The sequence below is a fragment of the Bubalus bubalis genome, chromosome 11 (genome assembly GCF_019923935.1).
Source record: "Bubalus bubalis isolate 160015118507 breed Murrah chromosome 11, NDDB_SH_1, whole genome shotgun sequence".
Classification (NCBI taxonomy): domain Eukaryota; kingdom Metazoa; phylum Chordata; class Mammalia; order Artiodactyla; family Bovidae; genus Bubalus; species Bubalus bubalis.
This window is the reverse complement of record NC_059167.1, coordinates 67,417,698-67,434,047: the sequence shown is the minus strand read 5'-3', so window position 1 is coordinate 67,434,047 and position 16,350 is coordinate 67,417,698. Positions and strand designations below refer to the sequence as shown.

Here is a 16,350-nt window from a genome sequence, read left to right as displayed (position 1 = left end):
CATCCAGGTGGGGGAGGCATGGAATCTGCCGAGTCAGGTCTGATGCCTAGAGACCTCTGTACTGCCTGGCTTCTGTCCCGGACTTGATTCTCCAGATTTCTCATCAGTGCTGGGAGCTAGTTACCTGATGGCTGTCCAAAAAATCCCTTTTCTGCTCAAGATGACTAGTAATTAGAAACCCTAATTGAGTTTTTATGACTAAACAGGCCACGTGGTCCCATACTGCACAGCTCAATCAAAATGTCTATGTGCGCAGCCTGAGACCGTCACACAGGAGGTGACTGAGGTCATCGTTCTAAAGATTAATCTGCCGCTGTTTGGTGGGTGGATAAGAGTGAGCCCCAAACAGCACAGTCATGAAGCGGAAAGCTGAGAACATTCATGTTTTCTGAGCTCTCAGGATGAGCAGTTCCTGTGCCAGGAGCTTTGTTCACTTATTTCCCACAACCCTGTAGGCAGGTGAAATCATCCCCATTTTACAGACAAGGAAATCAAGGTCCACGTGGTTATATAACATGCCAAAATTCACTCAGCTGATGAACAGTAAAGCTGGGATGTGAACTCGGGATGGAAAGCTCGGAACCTGGGCTTTTAACCAAACACCACACTATTTATGGAAGAAAATTCATGAAGGAGTTTTCAAAAATAACATGAGCAGCCTAGTGCCACCTTGGATGTAAGGGGCGGGGGTGGGGAAGCATCGAGGGGAATGGTGGATTTCCATCTGGCCGTCAGCAGCAGTGGGCACTGGGGTGGGAACTGGCTGGTGAAGGTGGTGCCCATGTTGGCAGCTGTGACTTGGGCTCTGGAGTGAGCATTTCCAGGTTGATTGTCAAAACCATGGATCGGATGGTTTTCCAACAGGACCGTGGGCGAGTATGGGAGAGAGGAGCAGGGGGCCGAGATTGGGCTTGGGCACTGGGAGAAGGTAAAGAACCAGTGAGGGGATGGGTGGATTCGGGGACCCGGAGGGCATTGTGCAAGGCTGAGCTCTCCCTGGCCCCAGGGGAGCTCAAGCACCCACCTGCAAAGGCCAATACTTCAGATCTGGGGCTGGGAAACAAAGGGTCCCTGCCAAGCCTTGAAGCTGATGCCCATGCTGCCCAGCACCCTCTATGTGCCGCTTTCTCACTTTTCACAGCAAAACCAACTGAGACCCCAAAAGCGGGGCTCAGCCAGCTGTGGCCCGGCAACAAGGTCTTGCAGCCCTGGGGGCGGGGAGCCCGGGAGGTCCGGGGCTGCAGGGGGGAGGCTCGCTCTGAGAGCACAGTCAGCCCTTCCCCCCGCCTCCCCCTCAGTAAAGGAAGGCAGGGAAAAACGTGTTTTTATAAATAGCTCCAGCCCCAGCTGATTTGTAAATTCAGTGGGTTTTTTTGTGTCAATGACATCACCCTCCTCCCCATGGCAACCCCCGACGATATCAAAATTGCCAAGCAACGTTGGAGCAGCTCGGCGCCCCAAACGAGCAGGTCGCTGCCTGAGGATTTAATGGAGAAATCCCAAAGTGAGCCAGGGTGCTCGGTGGAGGAGGGACAGGCGGCCGGGGAGGAAGCCGGAGCCCGCCTGCCTGGAGCCCTGGGCCAGCTGGGGCTCCGTGGCCGCACTCCCTTTGACAGCCTGCTGCTGCCGGCTGCAGGGGGCAGGGCATCACTCCCAGCCTGAGGTGCTGGGAGCCAGGAGCAGCTATCCAGGTGACTAAGCCGGCCCACGGGCACTGAATCACCCACTGGCCTGGAGATTTCTTCCTTCCCTTTTGCATCTGATTATTTTGGGAGCTGGAAACTTGGAGCTGCACCTGGGTCCCGCCCCTTCCAGCTCTCCCCTCCCTACCTGGGGCTCCACGGAAGATGGGACCTGCCACAAGCCTGCCGCCACCCCCTAAGGATATGGAAGATGCTGTGGGGGCCCGAGGTGCCCGGGGAGAGACGTCAGTCGGCAAAGTGCAATAGCAGATAAGGTGATGAGGCGGCCTATCCTCTGGAGGTGTCGGGAGAGAAGGGGAGTCTGGTCCAGCCGACCGGAGTCCTCCTGCCCGGCTTTGAACACACCTCCTACGAGATATTTCTATAAATGAGTGGCTCCTAGGGTCAGAGTGGCACTTGGAGATCAAGGCTGGATTGGCTTAGGCTGGCCTGGGGAAGGTAGGTGGCTCTGCTGGGTGTGGCCCCACGTGTGTGTGTGTGTGTGTGTGTGTGTGTGTGTGTGTGAAAGAGAGAGAGAGAGAGCGCGCGCGCATGCAAGCGAGAGAAAGGAGCAAATGTGTGAGAGCAGACCACGGGGGGGGGGCCAGTGAGAGTTGGGGGTGGGGGATCCAGCATCCATTCACCCTGACCGATACTGGGCCTGCCCAAGATGGGTGCTGTTGAAAAGGATGCCAGGCACCCAGCCTGAGCAGGTGAGGCGCAGTTCCAGCTCAGATGGGCCCAGGACCCACTGAGTCCACGGGACAGAGACACACGGGATGCCAGGGTAGGGAGTGGTCCAAGGTTGGAAACCAACCCCCCAGAGTGCCGGACAGCGCTTGGGCTGCCCCGTCTTCTGGCAGCCCTGGGCACTCAGCTTCCTACAGGAATTCAGTCCCTCTCCAGCAGTGCCAGTCGGCACCCACGTGTCTCCCACCGAGCTAGTTTGGGGACATCCCTGGGGAAGATGTTGCCCAGGGCTCTGGTCCCCCATACTCAGGACCCAGAGGGCCAGCCCCTCGGGCCCTCAACCCCACGCGGCATGCTCCGGTGTGTGTCAGGCCGAGGGGCATGGGCCCCCCGCCTCCCCCACACAGCTGGCAGCCTCACAAGCACACCGGTGAGTAAGCCGCCGGGAGGGAGGAGGCTGTGTGCCCACAGAGGCAGGACGACACCAACCAGGAGCCTTCGGGAGAAGCAGCTGAGTGAGAAAAGCACTGAGGTTTTCTTTTTCTTTTCCTTTTTTTTTTTTGCCTGAAGGGAGTGCCGCTTCCTGAGCTAGAGACAAGCGGAGGCCTGCAGTGGGGAGCTCGGGGCCCAGCTGCCCAAGGACAGCTCAGGTAAGGTCCCTGCGGCTCCCGGGCAGGGTGGGGGTGCCGAGGTGTTCAGGTTGCCCACCATCTGGAACAGGAGTGGCAGTTGTGGGCTTCTGGGCTCAGGAGCCCCACGCCCACACCCCACCCCATCTGCTCCCCTTCCAAGATGAATTTGGAAGCAACCCTGTCCAAGCTGGCCTCTGGCTCCCCAGCCAGAGAGAGAAATGTTTGTTTCCGCTGCTCCTGCCTTCACCTCCCCTTCCTGCTGGGTGGTGCACGCACTGCCATCAGGACGCCCCTCCGGGAGGCCCCACCACCTCTGGGACACTCCCCTCATGTGTTCATCCCACAAATATTTATGGAGCATCCACTGGGGCCTGGGATCCAAGTCACACCCTCATGCCGAGCTTGACTTGGCACAGATTCTGACTCTGAAACTTGGCATCAGCCCAGTTCAGGGGACTGCTGGGCTGAGAGCAGGCCCCAGGGTTAATGACCTAGTCAGAGCTTCAGGGACACCAGGCCCATTGAGCTCCAGTTTATAAAGCACTAGGGACCCCCCACATCCCACCCCCACCCCACCCCGCAAGAAGCAAGGCTCATATGGTGTAGTTTGCTTTTTCCCTGATATCACACACCAAGGTCGGAGGGTCCTGCTTGGGGTCTCTCCTTAAGTGATTTTGGTGGGAACCAGGTTTCTGAAGTCGAGGATGAGCTCTGGACTGCATGGTCCCCAGGCCTGGTGGGCCTGGGACTCAGCTTCACAGAAGCTCACCTAGCCAAGAATAAGGCCTCTGGGCTAAGCAAGGGGTCCTCTTTGCAGCTCAGGAGTGACAAACCTGGGAGCCCTGGTGACCAGGGTGCCTTGTGAAGAGGAGTTGGCCCCAGGAGCAGGCCTGGGAGCCCCTGATTTGGGTGGGAAGCTCCGTGCACCCTGCAGTGGCTACAAGGGAGGAAGATGGGGGCTGCATGGACCTTTCAGTCCCCCAAGGACAGACATTCTTGGTGAGCTGAGCAATCTGGAACATGCCAGGCACAGGGAGAGGTGCAGTCAGGTCAGCGGCCTCCAGCCAGGGCAAACCCACTCTGCGCAGAATCCCCCAAAATGACCAGGAATGCTCCTATCCTGGAGGAGCTCAAGGGACCAGAGTCAGGATGAACACAAGTGTCTCCCACTCATTTAATCCCCATACCTGGTTCCAGGGCAAGGAAAAAGGGAGTCTTTACTAGCTGTGGCATTACCAGCTGAGGGGTATTCCCACTGCCTGGGAAAAGGCCACTCCACGCCTGGCAGTGCCCTATGTATGCAGAGCTGAGCAGCAGCTGGTGTCTGGCTAGGGGCAGAGAGGCAGCAGCTGGGGAGCACCAGACAAACAGCAGGCCAGCAAGGTGGTAGCTGGCTGGGCCGGGTGGGAGGCTGGACAGGGAGGAGGCACAGACCCTGAGAGACCACACTGCTCACCCAAATGGCCCCAGAGGTCCTCTGTGCGCTCTGTCCTGGGTTCAGAAGGCCAGAAGGACTTGGGGGAAGCTGACCTGTGGCCGGAAGCAGAGTCCTTCCTGCTGGATGCCCCCCACACCTGAGTGGGAAGGAGACTCAGGCGGTACGAAGCATGCTAGCAAACCTCATAACGGGCCCTCTGCAGCCTGTCCCTAAAAGAAGAACTAGCCGACAGGTTGGACTAGATCATGGAAAATGGAAGCTTCGGAATCCGGAAGAGCTCTGACTTCCTCAAGGCGGGCTGGCCCTCCTGTCTGGGATTAACAGGCCCACTGGTCCTGGAAGCTGCCCTTTCCAAGCTCAGTCCGAGGGCCCATGAGGAGCTAAGGTGAGAGGTGTGAGGGGTGGGATAAAGGAGGGGACTTGTCTTTTCTGGGTGAGGTGCGGGCTGTAGGCGGCACCGGAGGATGGCCACTGGCCCCTTGTGCTGGCTCCCTGGCTCGCAGGCAGTGAGGAGAGATGGCCTGACTGCGGGGAGCCAACTCTGATGGCAGGACAGGGTGAGGGATGGGAGTGCTGAAGAGTGAGCAGGACAGAACCCTTGCCCTGGGGAGCTTACAGCCCTTCAACAGACAGGGGAGAGGAAAGCTGAACAGGATGGATTTTCATACCCTGGGGGTAGTTAGCACAGGAAGGGGTGGGGCAGGGGACAGGTTCCCTTACAATTCCATGGCAACATACCCACCCCAGCAAAGGGACACTCACGCTGGCCAGCATTTTCTATAAAACCTCATCACAACTCACCAGGCAGGGCAGAGACTTTACAGAGGGACAATGATGGCTTTTTGTACACCCATGGGCTCTCTGTGGTGACCTTTCACCCTTGAAGTGCTTGGTCAGTGATGCTGACACCTTTCTACTTGGCTCTGGTTTTCCCAAGTTCATCAAGACTTGGGGGGCCTCAGGCCTCTGGCTAATGGGCAGAGGGGAGGGAGGCAAGGCTGTGTTCTCTTGCACACTCAGGCTGCCCAGGACTGGGGACGGGGAGGGGCTCCGCATGCTCAGAGAAGCCTGACCAGGAAGCTCAGGTCTGCTGGTTCCCAATTCTGGTCTCTGAATCCCATGCAGCAGGAGCCCAGCCCGCTCACCTACTGCAGGGCAAATAGCAAGGAACCAGTCACCTTGCTCAAGGCCCCCACTGCCTGCTCGCCACCCCGCCCCTGAGTGCTGCTGCTGTGGCAGGGTTAAAACCTTAAAACCGGGAGGACTAGTTCTCTGGTTCAGTCCTGGCCTGGCGCCTCCAACCTCCATTTCCTTTCGGCTTCGAATGAGGTTCCCTAGGGTGTTGTGCAAGAAGACCCAGAGGGTGCAGGGAGACAGGGACCAGCTGTGCATGCAGAGCACAATCCCAGGCCAGTGGGCAGGAGTGCAGAGGAGGGAAGGGCTGCCCCAGATAGGAGCTGGCCACCCTGGATGGATCGCTGTAGAGCATCAAGCCAAAGGGAAGCCCCAAGACTGTGTAACGTAGGCTTAATCATTTCACAGAGTGAAACAGAACCCAGAGAAGGAAAGCAGGGTCCTGAGATCACAAAACTGACTAGCAGCAGAGTCAGTTTCGGGCCTGGGAGTCCCAGCCTTTCCATTAGGAGCATCGGTAAAGGTGCCCCCAAGTAGGGCCAGATGAGAGCTGCCAGGTAACTCAATGGTTGGGAGAGGCAGCCAGCCTGACACAGTAGGAGGCCGGACAGGTTTCTTTGCTCCTCTGTGCATCCTGCCTTAACAGGGCTGGGCCCTGCCCTTCCCCAGCCCCTACTTCTCACTTGACCTGGAGCCCCAGCTCAGCCCGTGCTCTTTCGCCAGCTCCCCACAAGGAGACAGGCTTGACCCCCTCCTTGGACCAAGCCACTCTCTGATAAACAGATTCAGCTAATTTGTAAATAGATAGACTCAGCTCTACTTGTCCCAGGAAGCATTTTCTATTTTAAACATAAGCCTGTTAATGTCTGAAGCCAAAGGACAGGGTAATGGTGATAGCATCTAGGAAGGAAAGAGATTCTGGAGCTGACTCTGTGACCGGGAGGCACACAGGAGATCCTCTGCCTCAGGTGGTCTTTTCCCCGGTTATATGCCATGACCCCGGGCAGGAATTTAAGTGTCCACCATCAAAGGTCAGATTCCAGGAGCAGGCAGCCTGTCATCTGTCATTTGTCTCCCTGACACCAGGCCCAAGCTGGCTTTTATATCCCACGATAGTGGGTTTTTCTGGGAGATGGTATGTCAGGGATCAGGAAAGGTGGCGGTCTCAGACCCAGGGACATGAATGCAAGGCCAGGAGTTAACAAGCATGCAGGCCTCCTGTAGAGGAGAGGTTGGTCAGACAGGAGATGGAGCTGTCTCTTAGCAAGAACCGCTGGGAGGAGAGGTGCGTAGGGCAGTGCACACCAGGCAGGACCCTTCATGTCAGTGTTCACATAAAGGTCCCACAGGCCCACCCAGGGCGGTTGAGGTGTGGTCCGGAGACTAAAGAATGAAACACCCTGAGAACAGATGATGGTAGCTGTCTGCCCACACCCCATCCTAGCACCCTCTAAGCATAGCCCAGCCCAGCCAAGTGGCAAGTCATGTTCTCACACTGACCCAAGGCGGATGCAGAAGGTGGAGTGCCACAAGCTTTATAGCAAGATGGTTAATGCTCCCAAGAGGCCACATGGGCCAGAGTCTGTGACCTTCGTGCATTTAGAGCTAAGGTGTCCCCCAGAAGGTTGTAGATGTGGCTTAGGCAGCCAACATCATGCTTCCTCACTCTTTCCTTCCCTGGATCTGGCCGGAGTTCATACCTACTCGGAGCACAAGCCTTCTGCTGCTCCAACTCACTTGTCCTTCCTAAAAGTCAGGCCCTTGGCTCCACGACATGGGTGCCCATCAGAACCCTGCCCTGACCTTAGACTGGGGGCAGCTGCTGGAGGTTCCTGGGAGAGAGGAAATGACAATGAAGGGTTTCCATTCAGGAAGCTTCCAGCTATTAGTTCTGCCAGCAAAAATGCCAGCTAGAGAACTAAACTGCCAACAACAGACATTTGGATGGAACTTTGGAGCCCATTAAGAGCAGGGGCTGCAAAGTGATCATAGTGAGAAGATATTAAAGGAATTCATCATGTCTCTAAAATGAATGTCCTTAGCACAGAGGTGGCTCTTTCTGGTGCCACCCGCTCCAGCGTAGCTCATGCCCCCATGTACCCAGGAAGGGTGCTGCAGTCTACCCTGACCCTGCTCCAGCCCCTTGAGGTGGGTGGACATTGGCCCCTGCATCTGGGTGATTCGTCCAGGTCACCAGGTCCCTTTGGGACTTTCAGGCAAGCTCAGCCTCAGTGTCAACTTTCATTTAGAGAAGACGGGCCTATGTATTCTAGTTGGCAAAGGAAGCCCAGTACAGATGCATGCTTGAGGAAAGGCAGGGTGTGGTCATTTCCTTCAGCTGAGGTGCAGAGTGGCAGTGACCAGGCAGGGGAGTCCTATGGACTTTCCCCAAACCTAACTGGGCCCCGGTGGTGCTGCCAGATGGGGCTGGGGTTCTCTCTCTGGGATTTGGAGCGATTTAGTATCTAGGTCTCCTGGAAGAACCCTGGGATTCTGCCCTGGTGGTGCACTAAACTGGGCTCCATTGCTCCCAGTGGCAGCTTGTGCATACATGATGTGTGGGAGGGGTGTTTTTTCCTTGGACCCTTCAGCAGCTGTGAGGGCCAAGAGCCAAGAACTCTCACCCTGTTTGGGGGTGCTGGTCCTTTGGGGCCCCTGTACCCCAGTGCTCTAGACCTCATCATTCCACCATCTTCCCAAGGAAGAAGGGTACATGTATGCATGCTCAGTTGCTCAGCTATGTCAGACTCTTTGCTCCCCTATGGACTGTAGGCCTCCAGAGTTCTCTGTCCATGGCATTTCCCAGGCAAGAATACTGGAGTGGGTGGCCATTTCCTACTTCAGGGGGTCTTCCCAACCTAGGGATCAAACCCATGTCTCCTGCATCTCCTGCATTGCAAGCATATTCTTTACCCACTGAGCCATCAGGTAATCCCCCTAAGAAGGGAACCCTCTCCCCTCTTATACACATCAAGAAACTAATGCTGAGACAAGCTGGAAGTCTAGAAAGGCAGAAGGGCTCTGATCCTGTAGGAACTCATGGTCTCTGTGGCTAGATTCAACCTCCCTCCTGCCTGAAGACCCCAAGGGTTTGGCAACCTCAGCTTTCTCAATTCATTGTCCCAAACCCTCAGAGGTTGCCTCCCAGGTCCATCAGGAGAGAGATGGATAGTTCTATCAGGGTGAGGGGACTGATCCAGGCCACCCCAAGAGCAGGAAGGGACAGGCGTGGGCAGCCTACAAGAGAAGGGGAGGAAGAGATCTTCTCCAAAGAATGCCTCCTCTCCTCAGACTAGGGGCTCAGGGTGAATGGGCTGCTACTCCTCCTAGAGGCCGGCCTCAAGGGGTTTCTCCAGCCAGGTAGCAAGCAGGTGCAAGGCCCCACCTCCCCATGTGGCCTGAGGGTACCTGGCACATTCTGGGTCTGTGAAGGACAGATGGCTTGATGCAGGGATTTCAAGCAGAGTGCTGGCTCATGACTCAGTAAGAGATGGCAGAAACTGAGGCCCTCTCTGCCCCTCGTACCCAGGGCCATGTGGGGTTCCTCATCCCCTCACCAGAAATGGAGGAGAGATTACCCCACACACTTCTCTGTGTCACATGACTTACCCTTCCTGCGTGGTAGTCAGGGCCGGTACCAAGAGGCAAATTACCAGTGCCTCCCCATCCGACTGCTGCCATGGACCTGACCCCGCATGGTCAATCATATCTGACAGTCTGCAACCAGGGAACTCTGAGCAGTACTGAGTTATAAGAATGGACTAGGGACAGATACTCTTGGGTTGAAATTCTGGCTCCACCACTCAGTAACTACAAGACCCTGAGCCGGCTGCTTAACCAGTCTGGGCCTCATCTGTTTCCTCATCCATAAAATGAGAATAACAACAGTACAGTCCTTCTGTCTCAGGGTTGTTGTGAAGACTTGAGTGATGATATGTGTAAATAGCTTAGCATGGGGCCTGGTCCATCAGAAGCATTCAATAATCAGTAGGCATTATTATTACTATTATTAGAGAAGGGCAGTCATCCAGAGAAAGGACCCTGAGGAAGCTTTTCGAGTCACGGAGCAGAAAGGTGCCGGGGAAAGATAATGTGTTTGTGTTTCCAAACCACAAGTTGATCTGTATCTCTCCTCCTTGGCCCTAACCCGGGCTCTCAGCTCAGATGTTTCAACAGGCCCCGACAGCCACAGGCTGAGAGCCAGGGAGTGCCTGCCCTGCCCATGTGCCCTCCCTGACACCCTCCCAGACCAGGCTGGTTGACCAGTGCCCCAGAGCTGGTAGGGCTCTGAGAACCACAGCCCATGGGGAAATGCCAGCTTTCAGTGCCCTAGTCCAGCACTCCTGCCCAATCTGTGGGATGGCAGTACATGGACAACTCCCTCGACCAGAAGGCCTATGCCAGCTGCCAAGGCTCTTCAAAGGAGGGTGTGCCTGGTCCCTCTCCCTGTGCTTGGGCTGGCAACCTGGCAATAGGCCAGAAAGAGGCTTGTAGATGCTGGAGAAGAAGCTGTCCCTAGACTGTCCCCGCCACTTCCGGCACTGTTGTTCTGCCTCCTCCTCCTGGGCAGGGCTGAGTTGAGAGTGGATGAGAGGAAGATGGGGAAGGGGAGAGAGTCACACACAGAAGTTACTCACTCAGGATCCATTCTGCACCTCCCAACCATCCAGATAAGCAGAGGGTCATCCAACCCACCGCAGCAGACCCATCTGTACCCCACCTGGAAGCGCAGAAATGTGGAGCTATGATGGGCCCAAGAGGCCCCCTAGTCTAGCCTGGTATTCACTATGGGAGCCTTTACTCTAGCACATCTGACAGATAGTTATCTGCTTCTTGAATACCTCCAGAGATGGGGGATTCATTACTTTCTCAGTCAGTCTTACTTAAGTAGGAGTCCTGTCTCTCTTAAGGCCCCAAAGATCTCAAAGATGAGAGGCCCCCCAAATTTCCCTAGACTTTCTCCCTATGGGGTAAGGATGGGACTTGGCTTGTAGCCTTTCTGGGATACCCAAGCCTGGATCCAACCAAATTAAATACCAGTTCATTTCTGATAATACTATAATGTTCACACTTTAGTGTAGCTTAACAGTTCAAAAGTCCTGCTTGGAACTGTGGTTTTGGTATATAAGGTATTTTAATTAAAAGAAAATAATTCATGTGTGTCAATTAAAAAAATAATTTAGGGTGTTGATTCTAGGTTCAATGGTGTAATGCATTTCATTCTAGCTTTGGTTCCTGCTTCATTTCAAATCCTCAACAACCATTTTCCCCTCTCCCTCCTTCTCCCACCCAGCACAACCAGCTTCCCATAGCCAGCCTGTCCACCTGGCATCACCATGCCCTCCCCAGGGAGGCTAAGGACGGACATCGGGGCTTTGTGATGCAGTCAGACAGGGTGCAGGCCTGTTTGGAGTGATGAATTCCCACTGGCCATCTCAGCTCTGTTTGGTGGGAGCCTACAGTAAACTGCGCATAGCAACTGAGCCTAAAATGCAAATCCTTTATCCATAAATTGCACAATGTCTAAAGAATCAGTGAGCAAAACTGTACATGGCAACAGTGACCTCAATGATAAAGTTTGAGGTGCTCAAAGTGATGAAAATCCCTGCATTGTCCCCAGTGCCTGCCACTACTTTGGGGGGCAGCCATCTGGGGTCCAGATATACTGAATTTCTAAGCTAGAATCCCCTGGATACTCAGTTGGACACAGCCCTCTCTCTGGACCCAAGGACAGCAGGAGTCTTCTCACTTCCTTGTTTGGGGAAGAGACAGATGGCCCCTGCCCCTCTCCCACACATATAAACACAGGACAAACCATCCTCCAATCCAAGGGCAGGGCAAAGGGCAGCCCAGAGTGAGTCACTTGGGATAGCCATCCTAACCCTCGGCCAGGGCACTGCTGGGGACAACTAGGAGATACTGGCTCTAGAACCATATCTCCTCCTCTGTTTGGCGGGGGTGGGGCTTGGGGTGGGGTGGGGGTCCAGGGCTCCCGGAAGCTTTCTTTCCACAGAGGTCCCCTATAATCCTGAGACCAGAGGGTTCTCAAAACTGAGCAAGATCTGACAAAGGCATTGGGATCTCTATAATTTCCGCTTTCCTGCCCACACAAGGGGGCTACCCCAAGGCAGTCGTGGGACCTTGTCTCGATGGGACAGGACAGGCCAAGGTGGCAGGTTTCAGGGCTCCAGCTGCGCTCTCCACGGTGTGCGGGTGGGCACACGCCGCCCTGCCGCCCGGGCGTGCGTCTTCAATGCAAATCAGGGAGTTAATTACAGAGATGCGCTCGGTGGACAGTCCAGGTCAGGCCTCTACGCGGCAGCCCAGGGTCCGAAGGGAAATGTATAGGTCACGGTAGGCAGCGGCCGGGACCAGTACCGGAAGGCAAAGGGCTGGCCGCCGCTGGAGCCGAGCGGCCAGAGAAAATGCGTTGAGCAGAAGGGCGCTCCTCGGGAGAAGAGGCCCCCTGGCCGCTGCCCCTGCACGCCTCGGCGACTTCTCCCGGGCTCTGCGTTCGCCGCGTCCTACCTGAGGCCACACCCCGAAATCAAACTCCGGGCAGGTGAAGCCGGCGCGGCACAAACATGTAAGCCCGGCCTCTCCTCGTCGTTCCCGGCGCCTCCCGGCGGAGGGTGGGCCAGACTGCCGCGGCCTCTCGGAGAGCTCTGGGGGCTTCCCGCTCGGCAGGTGGGTGTCCTGACCGCCGAGGGGCTGTGAGCCCCGCCGGGGCGGGGATCGGCCTCCCCGCGCGCGAGGCTCCGGGTCCCCGGGTTTCCCTTCCCCGAAGTGCGGGGCCGCCGGCGCGGGCAGAGGGGACTCGGCTGCGCCGGGAACCGACCTCCCTCCGCGTGTGCGCCCGGCGCTCGCGCCCAGGCTGGCGGGGGCGGGCTTCGTCCAGAGAGCGCCTCGCTCGGGCTGGCGAGGCGGGGCCGGCGGCCGCGCTGGGTCGATGCAAGGCGACCAGAGGGAGCACTGAGCCTACCGCCCCCTGTCCCGGTGCGCCCCGCGGGGAGCCCGCCGCCTCCCATCGCACCTGAGAAGGTGGCTCAGTCGGAGGCCGGGCGGAGGGGGATGGGGGGCGGTTCCGAAGCCTTTGAATTCCGGCCAGTCGCAAAATCCTCAGGGATACTTACTACCTCGGTCACAATGAATTTCTAATCTGTTTCCACCCAGGCCTCGGAGGATTGGCCCTGGAAGGTGTCAGGCCTTCCCTTTCCTCGGTGCCTGAAAGCTCTGCCCTCTAAAGAGTGAGGAGTTGGAAGAAAGAAGAGGCCGGGAAGGCGGCCCAGAGGTGAGGGAGCCCCGGGAGGGTGTCCAGGGGACTTCTCGGGATCTGCGGGAGGCAGAGGCTGGGACAGTGGGCAGGCAGGTGGCCCTTCGGTACTGTTAGGCAGTGGTCCCTCCCAGTCCTTAGTGGGCGTGCATTGTTACTTCAACCGCCTGCACCCACAGCAGGCGCAGGGCTTCAAATGGCCCGCCCTTGTTCCTGGCCCAGGTCTGATGCCTGTCTGGGGAGAGGCAATGTCACCAAGGCCAGTGCACTGAATTCTTGTTTGGGAAAGAGGTTCCCAAACAGGAGTGAAGCAGGCCCAGCCTTTGGGCTGAGCAGGTCGGGAAAGAGCCCCAGCCAGAGGTTCTGGTCCGCATATCCCAGCCTGCCAGCTCACTCCCCAGCTCTCCAACCTGCTAAAATCTCTCCAACTTCACCCACACCCAGTGAGTGGATTCCAATTGGGAGGGAGATGCCGCTGAGGACACCAAGGGCCAAGACATGAAGATTTCCAGTGTGTAGGCTGCATTTTCTCTACCTTGCCTCATTCTGGTGTGTGTGGTTTTTTTTTTAAAGATGTATTTATTTATTTGTTGACTTTTTTGCTGCACTCAGGCTTTTTCTACCTACAGAAAGCAGGGGCTATTCTTCATCATGGCTTGCGGGTTTCTCACTGCAGTGGCTTCTCTTGTCGCCAAGCACAGGCTCAAGGGGGTGTGGGCTTCAGTAGTTGTGGCTTGAGGGCTCTAGAATATGGGTTTAGTAGTTGTGACACATGGGCTTAGTTTCTCCGTGACATGCGGGGTCTTCCCAGATCAGGGATTGAACCTATGTCTCCTGCATTGCAAGGTGGATTCCCAGCCACTGGACCACCAGGGAAGCCCATAGTGTGAGTTCTGCTGTGAGCTCTTCCCGGCCATATGTAGGACAGCAGTGGCGGGCACAGCATTTGGAACTCAGAAAGAGCTGGGTTCGAAGTCTGACTCTTTGCCTTTGATTCCTTAGGCAAGTTAGTTTGTTTCTCTCCTAACTTTAATGTAGTTATCTATAACATGGGGATGATCATGTCTTCCTCACAAGGCAGCTGGTGAAGTGACAATAATAATTGATACAGGAGGACAGCCCCAGCAGGAGCCTACCTGCCTTGCCTCCAGTTTTGGAAAAGGTAAAGCCACCTGAGCCCTCTCTTGGAGAACTTGAAGAATGGTCTGGCTGTGTGGCAAGAGACTGTGGAGGACGTTAGAGCCAAGCAGTAGGAATAGAGTCAAGGCCGAGGGTCTGTGGAGGGTGGGTAGTGAGGCGCCCCTGGGCAGGGGCATTTCTGGAAGGGAATTGGCTTTGGAGGCAGAAACAACAGCATGCTCTGTGAAGCCTTGCAGGACTTCACCTGTTCATAGGTGACTCTGGACATGCAGTTACCACCAGTGCAGACTGGGCCAGAGAGAGACTCTGGCTTGAGGCTTCTGGTCCTACCTCTGCCTAGAGGAGCTGTGTGATCTGGGGCAGGTCAGTTGGCTTTTCCGGGTGTATCAGGCATCATGGAAGAGCTTGGGAGTTGGGCTTGAATCCTAGCTGCACACTCACCATCTCAGACAATGACTTCCCTCTGAGCCTCAGTTTCTCCACTTGTAGACTTAAGCTCTTAAATTCTACCTTGTAGACTCGTCACTGTCATGATCACAGTGTCTGACACGTGCTGGGCATGTAATACACGTGTATGTGTAGATTCCCTTTCTCGGCTCTGCCTTCCTCTCCTTGGTCACCGGTCGTCCTAAAAAATATACTCAGTCAACAGGTTTGGCCCATCTCACTGCAGTTTTGTGAACTTGGAGTGAGGAAGGGAGCAACATAGAGATAAAGTTAAAACAATAACTGTAAAAACAGTCTTTTTGTGACTAGGGGACTCTGGAGGTTCTTTGGGCGGGCACCGAGGGCTTGTGATGAGGATTTGGGCCTCTCTGTCTATGTGGAAGCTGGTGAAAATCGAACAGCAAAGAGGGGCCAGGCCCGCAGCCCTGCCGCGCTTCCCTCTGCCCTTGGAGATAATCCTGTGCCCAGGAAATCCCAGCGCTGCCGACTGGGGAAGTGGTTGAGATTCTAAGTATGGTGAACAGAGGTCAGAGGGCTGCTCTGGCTTGAGCTGTGGCTGGACCGCAACACGGCACTTGCAGGCTGGAGCCGGGCCCAGGAGGCAGGCCTGAGTCAATATTGACCTTCCCTGGCTGACCAGCCTGACTCTTCGGCCTCTCATTTAGCTGGAGTGTTGACACAAGTGATTGAATGAGACTTATTATCATATTCTTTTCAACAGCAGCCCCATTATCTTTCCCTTGGGGATTCACTAGGACCTGTAGTGTGGGTAGGATGCCAGGGGTGGGGAACCCAGACATTCTGGCACATTCTGTGCACAGGCCATCTGTCCTGCACACTGGGCTTCTCTCTGGGCCACTCTGGTGGGGCAGAAGAACCTCAGAGTACTGCTTTGTATCCTGGGGATGCTCTGTCCACATTTCCGCACAGCGCCCTGGGCAGATCTTTCAGAGCCTGCGGGCAGGGGTAGTAAGGGGCACAGCCTGCATCTAGGACCCACCTACACTGCAGGGGACAATTGGGCAGAAGAGCAAATGAAAGTGTCTTCAGGCCCTTTGCCTGGTGCATTTCTAGGGACCAGAAAGGGTGCTGGGGTGCCACCTCTCTTGTCACGTGCAGAGGGAAGTTTGAGGCCCAGACTCCTGGTGAGCTGAGAGGGGACAGAGCTCAGCCCTACACGAAGGACGACGAGCTCTGAGGGGACAGAGGGCAGAAGCCTTAGGAAGGGGGACATCCCCATCACTGAATGCATTGGCACAGGCCAGTAGAGTGTGGGCAAGCTCCTACAGAGAATGCCACCAAGGGATGGAAAATGAGGCAGGGGCTCAGGGGAAGCCAGACCCCAGCAAGTCCTACAGGCAGGCCGTGCAGGTCAGGGGACTAGCAACATCTATTTGGAAAAGCCAGCTAAACGCACAAGAGCAAGGATTCTGTTTTGTTCACCATGATCCCCAGAGCCTTGAGCAGAGCAGATGCCCAACAAATGAAATTTATTGAATAAATGAATGAATAATACAATTTTATAAAATTTTGAGAATAATCTTGCTGACCGATGAGAATACTCCATTGAAAGACTGGCTTCTGTCCAGGGTATTCTCAACCAGGGGGCTGGTGAGGCACATTCCTTGTCATGGAAGGGTGAGGGGGTCACAGTTCCCACGGAGCGTGATGAAGAGGCCGGGCAGCAGACCTCGGGGTGAAGGACCCAGCTCTGGAGGTAACAGGGTCCCCCGTAGGCCCTTCTGTGGCTGGACGGCAGCAGCAGTGGGGCGCCTTTGTACATGCTCTAGGACTCAGGGCCTTACCTCTCCTCTGGGTCACAGAGCCTCTTGCGTGACTCTGAGAATGACATGGGTCGGGTGGTAGGAGGTGACAGCTGACTGCAGCTGCGTTCACATCAGGGTCTGGGTCCAA

At 55.9% G+C, this 16,350-nt stretch overlaps 1 protein-coding gene across 5 annotated transcripts in view; it reads left to right on the top strand.

Moving 5' to 3' along the window:
- The first annotated feature begins 1,431 nt into the window (after window positions 1-1,431).
- The window catches only part of PAK6 (p21 (RAC1) activated kinase 6), a 39,625-nt gene continuing 24,706 nt past the window's right edge, over window positions 1,432-16,350 (top strand). Inside the window, exons 1-3 of one of the 5 annotated variants that reach the window (XM_044925223.1) lie at window positions 1,432-1,957; window positions 2,943-3,022; window positions 12,750-12,867. The gene's annotated coding sequence lies outside the window, so the exon portion shown is untranslated. Of the gene's footprint in view, window positions 2,142-2,774; window positions 3,023-4,679; window positions 4,828-12,071; window positions 12,264-12,749; window positions 12,868-16,350 lie in introns of those variants that run through there. The other 4 variants (XM_006073031.3, XM_044925222.1, XM_044925224.1 and 1 more) reach the window with 4 other exon arrangements.